The following is an 18,898-nucleotide window of genomic DNA, read 5'->3' as shown; positions in this document are numbered from 1 at the left end:
ATGACTCAGATTGACTTCAGCCCATGCAGGACCCCAAATGCCTCTGAGACTGATGGGCAGGTAAGCTCCATTCTGTTATCATTATGATACCCCTAGGGACACAGACCAGCCGCCCCCGCACCAGCCCTGTAGACCTGCCTTTGCAAGTTGGGAGCCAGTGTGCTTGCTTCCCTGTGGTCACCCTGTCCCCACCGGCCAACATGCCTTACCTTCAGACAGGACCACACTGAAGATAATGACCATGAGAAGCAGGATCAGGGACACGACGAGGCAGAGATACTTCCAGGTCTTGTCCAGGGATGTCTGCCCCCATTGCCCTGGAGGAAATCAAGTCAGCCTCCCTCTCTCCAAGGATATGCACTCTCTTGCCCCCTGAGATGCCTCAGACAGTCTGCAGGAAACTGCCGTATCTCCTGGGGGTATTCTGGGTTCGCTACTGGACACCTGATAGGGAGGGCTCAGAAAAGGCTGGAAAAAGAAGCCCACCCTTCTAGGATAAGAAGTCATGGGGTGAAGGCCGATGGGATGAGAAAGGGCTTCAGGAAGACTCAAATCTCAGGTATTCCCTTCCTCCAACCTGTGAGGGAATCAGGGCAACCCAGCATCCAGCTTTTGCTGAAGAGCAAAGGGTCCCTAGGCCCAGCTCCTTGACTCACCTGTGTTTCCCTGCTGCGGGGGGAGTTTGGCTCTCAATGCTGTAATCTCACTGGGGTTTGGGGACTGCCTGGCTTCAGCCATGGCTGCAGTTCACTCAGCTCTGAGATGGCCCTGCCCTTCAGGGTTTTCTGAGTGATCTACCCAGCTCTTGGAAGGAAACACCCTCCTCCCCAGCCCTCCTATGCTTGTCTTCCTTCCTGGCTCAGCGCAGGGGCCCCAAGATCTCTAGATGGCTGATGATCAAGTAATCTGATAGAGGAAGGGACCTGGGCACCTGGGGCAAAGTCAGTGGGCACCGAGCTTCCCCTGCAAACTTGATCTCTGCCCTAGGTGGTTAAAACACAAAACAATACAGAACTGAATCCAAATCCCTGTACTCACACCATCACCACTCTCTGCTTCTAACAACTTTCTGTGAAAAATTATCTCAGGTTTGCCCAGTTGTGGACATGTGGCCTTAGGAAGTCATTTGCATCATTCTTTTCTTGGCTACTGAGGCCATTCCCACTTCCCAGCACCATTCAATCATTCACTCATTCATTCATGCATGCCTGCATGCATGCATTACTCTAGCTAGCTAATTACCTATTTATTATTTTAAAGTTTTAAGATGTTGAATATAAGGAAGAAGGAGCTAACATTTATTGACTGCCCTCTGTCAAACACAATGAAATGCCCTTTACACACTCTATCTCATTTCATCTTCACAAAAAAGCTGTCCAAAATAGTGACTGTTCAACACAGAATAGATGAAAAGCTTGGTGTGGTGAAAACACAAGGCTAATAAAAAGTACAGCTAGGATGTAAATCAATCCTTTCTGACACCAAGCTGTCTTCCCCATTATTCTCCACTGTGTTACTCATACTATGCACTTGAAAGAAAAGAAAGAAAAATTACCTAGCCATCTGTTATAAGTTGAGTTGTAACACTCGTCCTCCCCAAATTTATGTGTGAAAGCCCTAATCCCCAGGACCTCAGAATGTGAGGGTATTTGGTAATGGGGTCGTTGCAGATATAATCAGTTAAGATCAAGTCATACCGGAGTAGAGCGGGCCTCTCATCCAATATGACTAGTGTTCTTACCAAAGAAATGGGAACTTGCACACAAGGAGAATATCATGTGAAGATAAAGGCAGAACTTGAGGTGATCATTCTACAAGTCCAGAAACACCAAGGATTGCCAGCATGCCACAAAAGCCAGGAGAGGGACTGGTGACAGACCCTTTCCTCACACCCACCAGAAAGAACCAATCTGCTGACACCTTGGTCTGGGACTTCTATCCTCCCAAACTGTGAGACAACAAATTTCTGTGGTTTATAAAAGCCCCAGGAAACTAATATACCACCTATTTTGCATATTGCATTGCAATCCTTAGCCACATGCATACGTATTTTATGCAATTATGACCACAGTAGTATATATCATACTGTTTGCTCATACATCTAGGAAATCCTGATAATTTTTTAAATAAGAAAAAGTGCTCATGCTTATTAGCAATCAGGAAGAATGCAATCTAAATGAACAAGGAGATATTATTACATGCATATCAGATTGGGGCATATTTTTAAATCTGTCACCAAGTGTTGGTGAAGATATGGAGCAAGTGGAACATTCATACACTGCTAGTGTGAGTGTAAATTGGTGCAAAAATTCTGGAAAACAGTTCAGCACAAATGACAAAGCTGAGAACACACATACCCTTGGAGTTGCACTTGTGAGTATATATCTAACACGGTTGCATGCTTATTTGCATGCTTATTTCATCACAATTTTTTGTAATTTCCAAAATTGAGAATAACCAAATGCCCATCTGAGTAGAATAGAAGAATACAACTGCAATATATCCATACAATAGAGAAACAGAAAACATACATCAATGAAGATGAGCCAACAAGAGCTGTATACAACAGCTTGGATGAGTCTTTCATATTTTATTCTGGTGAGAAAACACACACACACAAACAAAAGACTACAAAAACTATCTCTCCATAAGCAAAAGCAAGTATTCAAAAGCAATTTGTGCAACCTACTCTCAAATGGGTGAACAATGAAGAGTGTGTGAGAGATAAGTAGATAGGTAGATAGATGACTGATAGATAATAGTTCAATAAAGCAAATCTATCACAGAGTTAATAAATGGTGAATCTAGATGAAAGTCACACAAGTTCATTGGACTATTCCTGCAACCTTTCTGTAGATCTAAATTTTTTCAATTTAAAAGTTGTGGGGAAAAAGCTCAAAATATGAAACACTAATATTCATAGCATTTACATGTAATAGGCTCAAAACTGAAATAACTAAAATGTCCATCAATTTGTGAGTGGATAAACAAATCATAATATCTATGCAATGTAATACAACTGAGCGATGTAAAAGGAATGCATTCTTGATTCATGCAACAACATGGGTGATTCTCAAAGGCACATTAAGTGAATGAAGCCAGACCAAAAGGCCTAGCTAACTATAGGATCTCCTCTATATAGAGTTATAGTGACAGAAAGCAGAATATAGTTGTCTGGGGCTGGGGATGGGGGGATTGACTGGGAACTTTGGGGGAGTCATGGAAATGTTCTATATCTTGACTGTGGTGGAGTTTCCATGCCAAATTCATCAAAATATATAACTTAAAATGAGGTCATTTTATGTAAACTATGTATCAATAGAGTTGATTTTTTTAATGGGAAAACTAAACTATATTGTTTAGCGGTATATATATATAATAGGTGGTGTATTAGTATCTTGGGGCTTTTATACCCAAATATGTAGACAATTGTTAGGGATATATATATATAAAATTATAAAGAAAACTGGTAAATGATTATCAGAAATTCAGGATACTGGATAAGTCTGGAGAATTAAACCGTGTGATGACAGATGAGTATGTGGGGCTTCTGGGTCTGGCAAGCATCTTTTACTGCACTTGGGTTGTAATGAGTGAACATTGATTATAGAACCTTCCATTGATTGTATATGTTTGTTTATACATTTTGTGTATATGCATTATATTTCACAATAAAGGTAAAAAATGTGAAAAGGGATATGAAAATAATTTGCACAGTTAAACTGCTATATAACTACTAATGGAATAAGGGACTTTTATAGTTCCCTTGCTTTGGGGGATCAAATGTAAAAAAAAAATGGATTTTCCAATTTGGATGTTCTACTTGACATCCATCTATCAATTGGTGTTTTCTGCAGACCTATTTTAGAAGCCAGCATAACAATAATGTCATCCTACTTTTACACAACACAGTTGGCTCCTATGTAACCACCAGTTCAGAATCTTTTTATATCTGATATTGGGTGACATTGCCTTCTAGATGATCCCCATAAATTTTGTTTCCACCATCCTAGAGAGAAATTATTCAAGGGAGGTCAAAAGTAAGGACAGAACCTTCGTAGACCTGGACTCACCATCAGACAACTCAGAAGTGTTGGAGAAATAAAAATTAAAACCCAAAGAACATGCCAATTCATACATACAGAATGAGCTAAGTTTATCACTGAACAAAGAAAACGTCCAGAATGCCTGCATGTAGTCTGTAATTGGCTACAAAGATATACATTTTCAGCTCTATTTATATGGAATTAAAACTGCAGTTGATACACATCACCTTATAGTAAACAATTGGCAGTTACTGAATTCACACTGGTATTTTGTATTAGCCATGCCTTTTAATTTTTTGATGTGTTGACACCTAGGGCCTTGATGATCCTGGAGAGACTAGCCAATTTCTAGAGAGAGCAAACAACTCACCCAGGAGCATGTCATTCATATGCACATCAACACATCCAAAGCCCATACTCCCAACTACCTCCTTTCTCTAGATACAAATTGTATAATTCATATAAATTTTATGTAACTATTTATAAATATTCATACATTTATTTTATATTTATAAAGCATAAGCATATTTTAAAATTTATATTCACTTAATTATATTTAGTATTAATCAAATATTTATAAAAAGTCATCATAGTATGGTGACTAACATAATAAAAAAAATTTAAAAATATATATAAAAAATAAAAAATAAAAATAAAAGAAACAAAAAAAAAGTCATCATATATGTGGCCTAAAAAACGCTCAACAGATTCCAAACCACCCATACCTTCCTACTGTTAGTGAACCCTCTGGCTCAACCATAGACCCCAACAGTTAAAACCGGAAACAAACAACACAGCTTAACTTTTTTTTTTTTTTAAGATCTTATTTATTTATTTGAGAGAGAGAGTGAGCAGGAGCAGGGGAGGAGCGGAGGAGGAGCAGAGGGAGAAGCAGTCTCCCCGGGGAGCAGGGAACACCATGCGGGGTTCTCCGGGCTGGATCCCAGGACTCCGGGATCATGACCAGAGTTGAAGGCAGCTGCTTCCCAACTGAGCCACCCAGGCGCCCCAAGACTGCTTAACTCTTACACTAAACCCCATTGTGCTTATTTCTTACGCACTTTCTGGAGTCATTGATAAAGGTGTTTTGCAATGACCGGAACATTCCAAGTTCCAGACCCGAAAAGCCCTGCTAGCAAAGGACCGCCTAGAAGACCACACCCCCACACACCCCATTCGCTGCCCTTGATCCCAGGCTGAACACATAATGACCCGCCCCTGATCTCGTGCTTTCTGCCTGCTCTCTTGCAGCACCAACTTCTCCCCGCCACCTCTCCTTATGAAACTGTAGGTGTTCCTCTTGTGGGCGGAGAGGTCGGTAGTTAAGGCTTGAGCCTGCCACCTGCCCGGGCTGCCCTTACCCCGAAATAAATCTCTCTCTTTCTCTTCCCAACCCTCCTCTCTTGAGTTACTGGCTTCTCTTGCGAAGAGTTTATCCGCGTTTGTTCAGGCAACAGTGTTGGCGAGCCCAACGAGGGGCTGTCCTCTCAATTTGTCCAGCCCCGTGGGGATTCGGGGAAGGAGTGGATGGGGGTGGCTATTGGCTGAGGCAGCGCCAAGGCCCACCCATTCCTTTTCTGAGTTCCAGGCTGTGATTGATTATTCGGTAACAGCACGTGTACTCATTGACGGCAAAACAGCAACATTTACAAGTAACAGCAAACTAAAATAAGACGAAAACAGAGAGGGAGGCAAACCATAAGAGACTCTTAACTCTAGGAAACAAATTGAGGGTTGCTGGAGGGGAGGTGGGCTAACTGGGTGATGGACATTAAGGAGGGCAGGTGATGTGATAAGCACTGGGTGTTATATACAACTGATGAATCACCAAATTCTACCCCTGAAACTAATAATAGAGTATATGTTAATTAAATTGAAATTAAATAAAATTTAAAAGATAAAAAAATAAAAATAACAGCAAACTTAAAAAATGCACACAACTAGAAATTGGATCGATGAAACCATTTTTGGAACCAGCAGAAAGTTAAAGAGTTTAGTTTGGACATATTGAGCCCAAGATCCCTATCAGATGCCATTTGGAGATGTCCCCAGCAGCTTTATAATCTGGAGGCCCCTGCTCTGCCCTGTCCACCAGATGCATGGAGATGTCAGGAATCTTATTACTACACTGCAGGTCTTAAATTTTGTTTCATTAGGAAATAACTTAAATCTACTTACTTTTTGGTTATTTGTTTTTTACAGCTTATATTTTAGTTAACTTCCTTTCACTTTTCCGCCTTTTTAGATTTCATGTTTATTTTAATTTGCAATAAAGAAACCTGGTTTTGAAAAATACCAAATATACAGGGAGACCTCACACACATAATAGACCTCTCATATATCTGTTTGCTGGTGAACCTAGTGAAATCATACATGGACATCCATTTAAAATCTCTGGAAATTGTCCTGGGAGCATACAGCAAATGAAGAAACATTTATTTATTCCAGAATTGCCAGGTGGTCCCTTTGCTAATGATGCATCCACAGAGCAGCACCTTCCCCCATTGCTGGCTTTTGGAATCTCTTCTAAGCAGTTTCTCCAATAGGACTGTGATTCTCTCTGTCATGGTTTGCTTGGGGCTTTGCACACATTCTTCCTTCAGGACAGGATGCTTCCCTCCACTAAACCCACCTTCCCCAGTCTTCTTGTAATTCTCCCAGTTTTTATCTTAGAATGCCTTTCACTTTCATATTTGAAAGATAGCTTTGCTGGATATATGACCCTCTTTGTCTCTTTCCTTGACCTGGTGGTCTTTCCCATGAGGCACGGGCAGGTTCATGGAAACAAAAGCCAAATCATTACTAAGGAATTACTCATGGGATTCTCGGAGAAGCCAGAGGATCAGTAGCTTCTCTTTGGGCTGAATTTGATCTTCATGGCTGAGTCCTCGCTTATTGTCACCTCTGACTCCCACCTCCACACCTCTTTGGGCTTCATCTCCTCCAACTCCTCCTTTACTTGACATCTTTTCACCTCCACCATGGTCCCTGAAATACCAGAAGACATCCAGAAGGGTACAAAGCAATCGCTTTGGCAGACTGCCTTACCTGGATGGTTTTAGCTGGGATCAACAATTGTCTCCTTGACCATGATTTATTTGTAGCCATTGCTGCCTGGATTCTTGTCTGCAAGACTCTATAATTTATGACCTATAAGCTTACAGCTCTGGGCCCAGCCAGTTCTGCATCTTCATTCATTACTCTTGTGCACTCGCTGATTCATCACCTGCTTTTGATCAGGGTATTATTACATACACACTAAGACCTTTCTCATTTTTTCAGTTATCTTGCCAAGGTGCTTATGGGTTACCAATACCTTCGATCTTCACTGAGTCCTCTTGTGTCTGTGAGTTCTGTGAGCACCCTCAGAGATTATAAACTAGAGAAGGGAATTACTCAAAAATAGGTAGAATAAGTGGGGCTCTTTCCTGGTTATTCTTCCAACGTCACAGCTTCATTGTTTTGCTCAGAAAAAATTCTCTAAAATTAGAAATGTTTTTGTGTGTGTTCAGGTTCATTTGTGTCCATGCTATAAATAAATAAATAAATAAATAAATAAATAAATAAATAAATAAATAAATAATTCTCACATCCCCTTCTCCCGCAAGAGGACAAATAAAGACTTCTGAATTATCTGACACTGTTGTTTGGCTTTAGATTCTTTGAAAAGTTCAATTATCCACCCCAGTGCTTCCCACCTTCCTGGAACTGAAGGTTGGAAAATGTATCTCCTGGCATAATTTCAGTGTCAAGGGCTCTAGCTCCCATGGCGATTGATACTCTCTTTTTGATAAAAAGGGGAGATAAAAAGAAGCTTTCTGATGCAACACGGTCCCCCAGAGCCTCTCTCCTCAGACAGTTTTGTCAGTCACCCCATAGACCAAAGCAAGATTCATTAACCAAAGGTGCTGGATTCCAGGGAGGTTTTATCAAGAAGGTGTCCCAGGATAAGGAGAATTGAAGTATGTGTGGGAGCCAGGAGGGGGTCTCTTAGACCCTGGCAAGTAGAGGTGAGAGTCTGGAACCCCACTGCTTGTGACACTTTCTGGAGAGTGGGCATGTTTAGACAGGAGATATTGATGGCAAGAAAGAGCCCCGGAAGTTGATAGTTTTATATTCATTTTTATGATCATGCAGAGTTTGAGTATATGCAGGCATTTGGAGGAACAGAGAGATTGTATATGCCTCTTAATCTTTCCCAGCTCACAGGTGAGCATCTTACCATTTGTTTTACCTCAGCCCATCAGCACTGCCTTGAGCCTCGAGCCTCGGGTGGCGGTGGAGGTAGAGGCGGTTACTTATTTTAACGTCCACACATGAACTTCCATAGAAGCTACTGAGCTGGGAGGACCTGGAGTTCTTGATCATTGCCAAGAGATTGAATTTAGGACATGCTCCCTCCCACAGCCCAGAGACACCTTCAGCTCACCTTCCAGAAAGTCTAAAACACAGACATCCCGAAGCAGTTTTCAGAGATCGATCAGATCAGCTTGGAGAGCCAGACAGAAAGAGCCAAATTTCTGTTTAACACGCAGATTAGAAAAAACACATGACTGGGACCGGTTAGAATGGGCTCAGGTCCCAGAACTGCCAATCAATCCCCGTACCACCTTAGACATGTCATTACACTAAGTATCTCCCTTGCAGATTTTGTCATCCAGCAAATGCATAACGAGCGCTTCTATGCTCCTTGTGCTGTGTGGTCAGGCGTGAGGGTCAAACAGAAAACACTTTGTAAATTGGACTCTCAAGTACTCATTATTTGATTACCAAACTAGCAAAGAGAGGGAATGGCAGGAATGCAGTGTAACTTGAATGGGCCAGAGGCACTTTTGCTTCTGTGGACCCCTTCCTCCATAAACAACAATATTAAAAAATTATATTTTACAGCTTGTTGTTGGTATAAAGGCACTTATAGCTCTGGTTAGATGCAGTCATCTTTTCTCTTCTGATTTGAAAAGAAATAAAAACATTTTAACGTACCCTGGACCACCTGTGTCGTCTGATGGAAGAAGAGCTCAGCCATGCTTCTTCATAGGTGGGAGATGCTGTGAAGGTTTTATTGGCAACAGAGAATCTGCTAACTCTAGTGCCTCTTATCTCATCTTTCATTTCAGCAAAGAGTATCAGATCTGAAAAGCAAACAGCAATTAGAAAACATAGAAAGGAAGGGGTTTAAAAGTCAACTCAAAAAACAGTTGGAGTGGCACCTGGCTGGCCCAGTTGGTAGCGCATACGACTCTTGATCTCAGGGTCATGAGTTCAAGCCCCAAGTTGGGTGTAGAGCTTACTTTAATAAAATGGTTGGAGTTGGAGGGGCTCTTCATCCTAAGTGTGAGGCAGCTGACTTAGAACAAGGAGACAACACACCCAAAGCCCAGACTGGTCTCTGTCCAGTTCTTCCTGCTGCCTGACTGGGGAAGTTGGGTTTAGTGGAGGGAAGCATCCTGTCCTGAAGGAAGAATGTGTGCAAAGCCCCAGGCAAACCACAACAGAGGGAATCACAGTCCTGTTGGAGAAGCTGCTTAGAGGAGATTCCAAAAGCCAGCAATGGGGGAAGGTGCTGCTCTGTGGATGCATCATTAGCAAAGGGACCACCTGGCAATTCTGGAAGGGAAAGTGAGGCCAAGGAAACAGTGTTGAGTATAAGGGAAGGAAGGAGGCCTTTCATAGGTAAGACATTGGGGAGACATCCTATGGTCTTTAGAGGTAGAGGATCCAAGGTACCAGGGCAAGTAGCACTGAGTTCACATCGTGCTGTAGACTGACATTTCTTGGAGGTAAATCAGAGTTGACTTGCATGGTTTCTTAAAGTGGAGACTGGGGGGCTGTTGACAAATCCACTGAAAGGACCACCGTGCCAAAGCCAGGTAAGTGAGTGAGGGAGCATCAGGGCAAGGATATTCAAGACCATGGACCCACAGCTGGTGAAGTGGCTCCTGCCCTAGGCCAGGCAGCAGGATAACTGTCAAACAGAAGAAATAAACATAACTGGAGCAGGAACGCCAAAGCTTTACTTAGGAAAGCAGGATCTGATCGATCCATTATTTTTTGTTGGAAAGTGAGGTGTGAAGAAAAAACACAGGAACCCTAGAATCATACCAACTGTTGTTTAAAAATTAATTCTATCATTTGTTTGCTGGGTGATCTTGGACTGGTGTATGAGTGTCCTGGGGCTGCTGTAACAAAGTAACACAAACTGGGTGGTCTAGAACAGACATCTGTTCTCTCACAGTTCTGGAGGCCAGATGTTCAAAATCAAGGTGTTGCCAGGATTGAATCCTTCTGGAGGGTCTGAGGGAGAATCTGTCCCATGCCTCTCTCCTAGACTGTGGCAGCTCTGGTAATCCTTGGTGTTCCTTGACTTATAGCTGGGTCAGTCCAATCTCTGCCTCCATCTTCACATGGCCACCTTCTTTGTGTCTCTGTGTGTCCTCTCCTTGTCTTAGAATAACACAAGTCACTGGATTTAGAGAACACCTTAAATCCAGGATGACTTCATCTCAAGATCCTTAATATATCTGCAAAGACCCTCTTTCCATGTAGGGACACATTCTGAGGTTCCAGGTGGACATGCATTTGGGAGCAACGCTATTCAACCCAGTATAGTTGGCTATTGCACTTCTTTGAATATCTGTTCCTTCACCTATACAAGGCAGATGATAACACTTACCAGTAAGATCAAGTTTTAAAAAAATGCCCGGAACACTTAAATGTTAAACGTGAAATGCCTGTATACTTAAAATTTTCCAACCTGAAATGTCAATAATGCCAACATTGAGAAACACTCAACTGAAGCCCATCAACCTTTCTCTGACCTTAACATGATGTCCAGTACATAGTAACTGCTTAATAAGAATCACCTCCCTTTTCTTCCCTTTGGCGGGGGGGGGGGGGCCTCAAGGGGGAGATATGGGTGAAAAGAGAAGAAATAAGTATACTGTCCACTTGAAAATCCTTTGAAAAGGTCCAGAGAGACTGGCTATGAATTTGCCCCAAAGGATAATGATTAAAGAACAAACCCTTCTCTATACAGAGTCATGGAAACAATGCAATTCTCCAGGGATTTAAGTTGGGTCTGGTCTTATTAATAATTCCTTTAAAATGTACCTGGAAATTCAACTTCACAGATTAATCTCTAGGCATGCATCTGACATGAAGTTTATCTCTGCTAGAAGACCAAGACAGTGGACCCAAGAGACCTCCCAGAGGCTCTGCTCCAGGTTAGAGAAGAGTGGATGGATGTCAGCTGAAGGGTTTCTCAACATTGGCACTATTGAAATTTGGGACCAGACAATTCTTTGTGGTAGGGGGGGACCATCCTGTGCATTATAGGATATTTAGTAGCATCCCTGATCTCTACCTACTAGATCCATTAGCAACCCCAGCCATGACAATTGAAAATATCTCCAGACATTGCAAATGTCCCACGAAAGAGGGCAGAATCACCTCTGGTTAAGAACCACCAATTTAGGATAAGAACAGGGAAATTGTCATTTCAGGAGAGCATGATGAGAATAAACTTGAATTGATCAATTTTTGCCATGCAAGTGGACAAGAGTTACAATGTTGAATAACATCAACAAAAAGGGCTAATACATATTGAACAGTCTTACTATATGCCAGACACTGAGTTAAGTACCAGGCATACATTATCCTATTATAGGTGAACCATCCTACCCAGCTGACCTTTTTAATGTTTACATTTCCTCTACAATATGAGTAATAATTGTGAACTTAAATCAAGAAATTGCCATATGGTTGTCATTGAGCTAAGCTGTTTAATTCATTATCTCATTTAATACTCACAGCTATTCCTACAAGGTAAGTGTTTTTTTGTTATCTCTGTAGACAGATGGGAAAACTGACTCCCAGAAAGGTTAAATAACTTGTCCAAAGTCACAAAGGTAGGACGCAGCTGAGTTGGTATTCAAATCTTCCTCTATCCCAGAGTATATTCCCTTAACCATATACCAAACAATCCACACATTCCATATTCCTTCTTCAGGCTCATCATCCCTTATTATCTTTGGCAAGGTCTCCCTAGTTGATATCTAATCTCTTTGGAACATCTCCCCTGCTTTGGTCCCAGGGCATCGGGGATGAGGTATATTCCAATATTCCAGTGGGACTGACGTGTACTCCCTAGCTCGGGGACAGAGAGGTCAACTGCAAGTGTTGGTGGATAGTGCTTGCTTGAAAGGCAAAGGCAAGACTTTGCTATTCCCCATCTCCTGACCAAAGCAGACATAATGAATCAGTGATGCTATGTTTTGTTTTGTTTTTTTCCTACTGAGGCTGAATGTGCTCATCATCCTTCTTGAGACTTTAAGCAACCACTACTAAGCAATTCTATTTGACATATAAGACAAAACTATTACCCACTGAGACTCTTTTCAAATATCCTGTTCTTCCTACAGATGAGTGATACTTCCTGGAGGATGAGAGAATCAAATCAGTCAATGACTTGGACTTCACTCTCATGGGGCTCTTCAGCCACTCAGGATCACATTTGGTCCCGTTCTCCCTTGTGGCTATCATATTCACTGTGGGCCTTCTGGGCAATGCCATCCTGCTCTTTCTGATCCACACAGACTCCAGGCTCCACACGCCCATGTACTTCCTGCTCAGTCAACTCTCCCTATTGGATGTTGGCTTTCCACTGGTCACCATCCCCAAGATGGCAGCTGACTTCCTGCAGGGAGAGGTTTCCATCTCCTTTGGTGATTGTGCAGTTCAGACGTTCTTCCTAATGCTGATGGGTGTCTCTGAGGGTGTCCTGCTATCCCTCATGTCTTATGACCGCTATGTTACCGTGTGCCACCCCCTACATTATCCTATGCTCATGAGACGTCAGGTCTGCCTGGTCATGGTGGGCACCTCCTGGTTGTCAGGTGTGCTTGTGGCCTCCATCCAGACCTCCATCACCCTACACTTCCCCTACTGTGCCTCATACACTGTGGATCACTTCTTCTGTGAGCTGCCTGCTCTGCTGAAGCTCTCTTGTGCAGACACCTCTGCTCATGAGTTGTCGCTGTCCATCTCAGGGGTGCTGATCTTGCTGCTGTCCCTGTCACTCATCACCACCTCCTACAGCCATGTGTGTTGAGGGCTGTTCTCCGCACGTACTCTGCCGATGCCCGACACAAGGCCTTCACCACCTGCCCTCGCACATCACTGTGGTGGGGCTCTTTTATGGGGCAGCCATGTTCATGTACATGGTTCCAGGTACCTACCACAGCCCACAGCAAGACAATGTGGTCTCCCTCTTCTACAGCCTTGTCACCCCCACACTCAACCCCCTCATCTATAGCTTGAGAAACCAAGAGGTTCGAATGGCTTTGGTCAAGGTCCTAGGAAGAACTGGCTTTAGGTCAAAGAGATGACCTCATGGAGGATTCTAGGTTTTTCGGGACCCTCCCTTACAGTTGAGGCCTGTCTCTTTTGCATTTCATGTGGTGCAAGGTTGGAAGCATTGTAATATATTGAACAAGGACACAGACAGCCTGAGTTAGAATCCCAGCTCCCCTACTTCCTAGTTGGGGGACCTTGGATATGTTGCCTAAACTCCCTGTGCTTCAGTTTCTTCATCTGTAAATAAGACAATAACAGGAAGTACTCACAGGGTTGTTGAGGGTGTATGCTGTGATAATAGAAACCCTGTTGGATTTATAGATAAAAGTTTATTTATCGCCCATATAAATTCCAGTGTAGGTCATCTCTGATACCATACTATACTATCCTGATACTCTTCTGTAGTCAAGTTCTGATACTTTATTGCATTATTGTTACCATAAGTAATACAGTATTCTATAGGTATCATCCCTGATACCTATAACAACTCCTTTTCTCCTCCCAGACCTACTTTTTCTCTTGGGGATTTATAAAAAACAAAATAGTGAACCCAATCACTTAAACAAGAGGAGGGGCTGTTCCCTTGGGTCTTTTATTATTATTATTATTCTTAAACAGAAGGAAAGTTTTACTAAAATAATGTTCACCCAATAGCTTGTGGGTATTTTGGCCACACATTTGGGTCCTGGCTTACTCCCCATTCTTACACATTTATGCACAGTGAGTGATGGGCCTGGGATCCAATCTCTGGAATCCAAGTAAGAAAGGAGATATAGGGGTTAGTGCTCTGGCAGTGATGCTCTAAAGATCCCTGCCCATGTTGGTTCTCAGCAGTATCCTTGTTTGAGTCACAATTTTGGGTTTCACAGAAGTGTAAGACTGTTGCTCAAGATGACCCTGGCTGGACAGTCCAAGCACGTGTTACTTTTACTGTCTCGATTACTATGAAGCAGAGATATAAGATGGCGAAGCCCACTCTTATCTGAATGTCAAGGCCATCTAAGATTGGATGCTGCCTTTTTTAAACTTTTGTTGTCATCACCATTGGGTACAAGAGTTAAGATTACTCAATTAAAGATTTCCAGAGGAAACATACATCCCTGATCTTTATCTTTGCAGAGATATTTACCAAATGTATCTTTAGATTAGGAATCAGAGCTGTTCTTGTGCATATGAAGGCTGAGTTGACAAGTCATCCTAAGCATTTTGAATGATGGGTGTCAATCTACGTGTGTGTCGAGAAAAGGGGTTATTGATTGGGAGCTTTTAAGTATTTGAACTATGTCATAAAGCCCACATCTAAGTCCAAGCTCCATTTTCAGAGCTGTCTGGGACCAGTCAATATAGGTATCAGGGATGATACCTATAGAATACTGTATTACTTATGGTAACAATAATACAATAAAGTATCAGAACTTGACTACAGAAGAGTATCAGGATAGTATAGTATGGTATCAGAGATGACCTACACTGGAATTTATATGGGCGATAAATAAACTTTTATCTATAAATCCAACAGGGTTTCTATTATCACAGCATACACCCTCAACAACCCTGTGAGTACTTCCTGTTATTGTCTTATTTACAGATGAAGAAACTGAAGCACAGGGAGTTTAGGCAACATATCCAAGGTCCCCCAACTAGGAAGTAGGGGAGCTGGGATTCTAATTCAGGATCTGTATCCATGTTCAGTATATCACAATGCTTCCAACTGGCAAATGCTCCTGAAGACTAGAAAGGAAATTGTAAAAATCAAGGTAAGGAGATATAGCATGGTAGTGAGAATTCTCTTGTCTCCTCCTGGCCACAGTCATTCTTGGGCAGATCACTCTGAGGTCATAGGTGAAATGAAGGTCAGACCCTTTTCGTGGTCTTGCTGCTCTCAGGACTAGGCAAGTGAGTGTGGTGGGGAGGGCATGTTTTACAAACCAGTAAGAACAAACCAGAGGACCTGAATCTTCCCTGTGGCCCTTCTTTTTTCATTTCTACCCGTGCTCCTCCCAGATCCAGTAAAGCTTCCCTGAAGTTACAAAAAATAGACTGGATGTGTGTATATTTCTCCCCAAACTTGAGATACTTTTAAAGAAACATTTCACTATGGTGGATACAGTGAAGGGAACATAAAAAAGAGTAAGGTTCAGTGGGGCTGATTAGGTTTTTTAAATTTTTTATTTAAATTCAATCAGCCAACAGGATCGGAGTCCCTCATCGGGCTCTTGCTCAGGGTGGAGTCTGCCGCTCCCTCTGCTTGTGCTCTCTCTCTCTTTCTCTCTGACAAATAAATAAATAAAATCTTTACCAAAAAAATCTCTCTTTCCCTCTTCCTCTGTCCCTCCCCACCCGTTCCCACCCACACTCTCTTTCTCTCAAAAAAATAAAATAAAATAAAAGATGAGTTGCTCCACCATAAAGTGCACACATTTTTGCTTGAATAGATTTGCCAAAGTATCCTGAAAAGATTGCCACCCACGGAGGAGAGTGGTCATTTTCCCAACTATCTCACCAACATTTTGAATGATAAAACTTCAAAATTAGCCAATTTCCTGAAGGAAAAGTATATTTATTGATTGTTTTACTCTCAATATCCGCAATTTCTAGTGAGGATGAGCATCTTTTCATAAGTTTATTGACCATTCAAGTTTCTTGGCTATGGATTTCTTACAAAAATATGAAAAGCAAGTGATGAAAATACTAATCATAAGAAAGTTGGCATGTCTACCTCAATATCAGAAAAAGCAGACTTGAAAGCAAGGAGAATTATCGGAGATAAAGAAGGACATTTCATAACGATAAAAGGGTCAATTCATCAAGAAGATAATAAATATAAACATAGAGGAATTCATTCCTCAACCCCACTCACAGTGACACCCACCCTCTTTCATGATGTTTAATCCAACCCAAGCACTAGCAGATGCTAATGTTTCAAAATCAAGTGGATCATTCCCAAGATTCTCCAGAGGCATATTTCACCACTGGGGGTCTAACCAGGCCCTTATTTCTTTCCTCAAGCTTCAAAGCCAGGCACTGCCCACTGGCACTCTGCAGCATCCCAGAGCAAAGCAGAGTTTTGCTCCAAAGCACAAAAGTAAAACCACAAAATTGAAATCAATAAATGTTTAAAGAAATAACTACCAAATGAAATGTTACATCAATTTCACTAATTGTTGACTTTAATGTTTATAAAAATGATAATACAGTCCACAAAAAAAACCTGCACACAAATATTCAGAGCAACTTTATTTGTAATAGCCAAAAACTGGAAATGACCCAAATGTTGTTCAATACGTGAATGGTTGAACAAACACCAGTACACCCATACAATGATATTCTACTCTGTACTAGTTTGCTAAGGCTAACTGAATAAAGTACCATAGACTGGGTCATTTAAACAACAGAAATTTATTTTCTTGCAGCTCTGGAAGCCAGAAGTCTGAGATCAAAGTGTTGGCAGGGTTGGCTCCCTCCAAGGGCCATGAGAGAAAGGTCTGTCCCAGACCTTCCTCCTTGGTTCATAGATGTCTTCTCCTTGTATCTTCATATCATCTTTTCTCTGTGGTTATCTCTGTGTGCAAATGTCCTCTTCTTATAAGAACACCAGTCATATGGGATTAAGGTCCAGCCTAATGAACTCATTTTAAACTTGCTATCTCTGTAAAGACCCTATCTCCAAATAAGGTCATAGTCTGAGGTACTAGGGGTTAGAACACTGACATATGAATTTGGAGCGGGGGGCATAATTCAGCCCATGATATACCCAGTAATAAAAAAGGAACAAAATGCCATGATACATAGAACAACTTGAGTGGATCTCCAGGGCATTATGCTGAGTGCAAAAACAAAAACAAAAACAAAGCCAATCACCAAAGGTTATATACCGTGTGATTCCATGTCTATGATACCCTCAAAATGACAATTTTATCCACGCCTGTGATAAAATTGCATACAACTATATAGACACATTGTACTAATATGAAATCCTTGATTCTGATATTGTACTATACTTCTATACAATGTAACTGCTAGATGAAATTCAGTGGAAGGTATGCGGAATTCTATGTATTATTTTTGAAACTTCTTGTGCATCTGTAACTATTTCAAAATAAGTTGAAAAAACAAAAAATTCACTTTGGTAATAAAGACTCATTCTCGGGGTGCCTGGGTGGCTCAGTTGTTAACCGTCTGCCTTCGGCTCGGGTCATGATCCCAGGGTCCTGGGATCGAGCCCCACATGGGACTCCCTGCTCAGCGGAAAGCCTGCTTCTCCCTCTCCCACTCCCCCTGCTTGTGTTCTCTCTCTCACTGTGTCTCTCTGTCAAATAAATAAATAGAAATCTTTAATAAAAAAAAAGACTCATTTTCGGGTTAAAAAAAATTCCAGTGGAAGTCATTTATATTTTTGCTTTTTAACTTAATGGGAAAGTCTACTGATGCTCAAAGTATCCAGCTAAGGGTTAAATAAGCAATATATTCATGGTAACAAGATGATTTTAAGAGAGAAATGTCCACTTTTTCTTCAAGAGATCATTTCCTCTTTTTTATAGAGAAAAATACAGATATACTTATATATAAATAGATATTTTTTAAAGTATTTATTTATTTACTTATTTATTTACTTAGCTTACTTAATTTGTGTTATAGGAGTTCACATGCTTGGTAAAGTGTATGAATGTCTTGAGTTATCCAGATTTCACTAACCCACCATTCGTATAATGGGCAAATGGCATAAAAAAGCTTCTTGAAAAGAATCCACAGGACAAAATTAATTTTAACAATGTAAACACCATACCTAAGAAAATGATTAAGGCTAGAATCCTTCACTGGGTAAATGTGAGAGGAAAAGATGGTAATCAGTGATGTTGGTAGATTGCATTTTCCAAGGATGACCATAGTAATGTCTGCCATCCCACATACTGTTCTTGCAATGTGATGTTGATACTCTTCCATCAAAAAGTTAGGCATAAATCCCCTCTCCCCTTAAATCTCGAGGACACCGTGACGGTGGCAGAGTGGCCCCATGTGACTGCCAAAGCTGAATCATTAAAGGTCATACAGTTTTCACCTGGTCTTGTTGGGATGCTCACTCTTGGAACCCAACCACATGTAGTGAAGAAGCCAAGCTGTCACATGGAGGCGCCACCTATAGGTGTTACAGCCCAGTCCCAGCCTAGTTGGCTGAAGTGCAGCCAACAACCAGAATATACTGTCTTCTGTGATTCCAGCCCTCAGCCTTCAAATGGAAGAGATGAGCTGGCCTTGCCAAGCCCTGCTCAAGTTAAAATTCATAAGCAAACAAAGACAATTTTACTACTTCTTTTCCACTTTGGATGCCCTTTATTTCTTTTTCTTGCCTAATTGCTCTGGGTAGGACTTCCAGTACCGTGTTGAATAGGAGAGTGAGAGTGGACATCCTTGTCCTGTTCTTGATCTTAGAGGAAAAGCTTTCCACCTTTCACTGTTGACTATGATGTTAGCTGTAAGCTTGTCATATATGGCCTTTA

The 18,898-nt window shown here is 41.6% G+C and overlaps 1 pseudogene; it reads left to right on the top strand.

Annotated features, from left to right (window-relative positions):
- On the top strand, positions 1-13,432 carry LOC110574509 (annotated as a pseudogene).
- The last annotated feature ends 5,466 nt before the right edge of the window (positions 13,433-18,898 follow it).

Source organism: Neomonachus schauinslandi, chromosome 1, assembly GCF_002201575.2.
Source record: "Neomonachus schauinslandi chromosome 1, ASM220157v2, whole genome shotgun sequence".
In the NCBI taxonomy this organism is placed as follows: Eukaryota; Metazoa; Chordata; class Mammalia; order Carnivora; family Phocidae; genus Neomonachus; species Neomonachus schauinslandi.
This window is presented reverse-complemented; position numbering and strand designations above follow the sequence as displayed.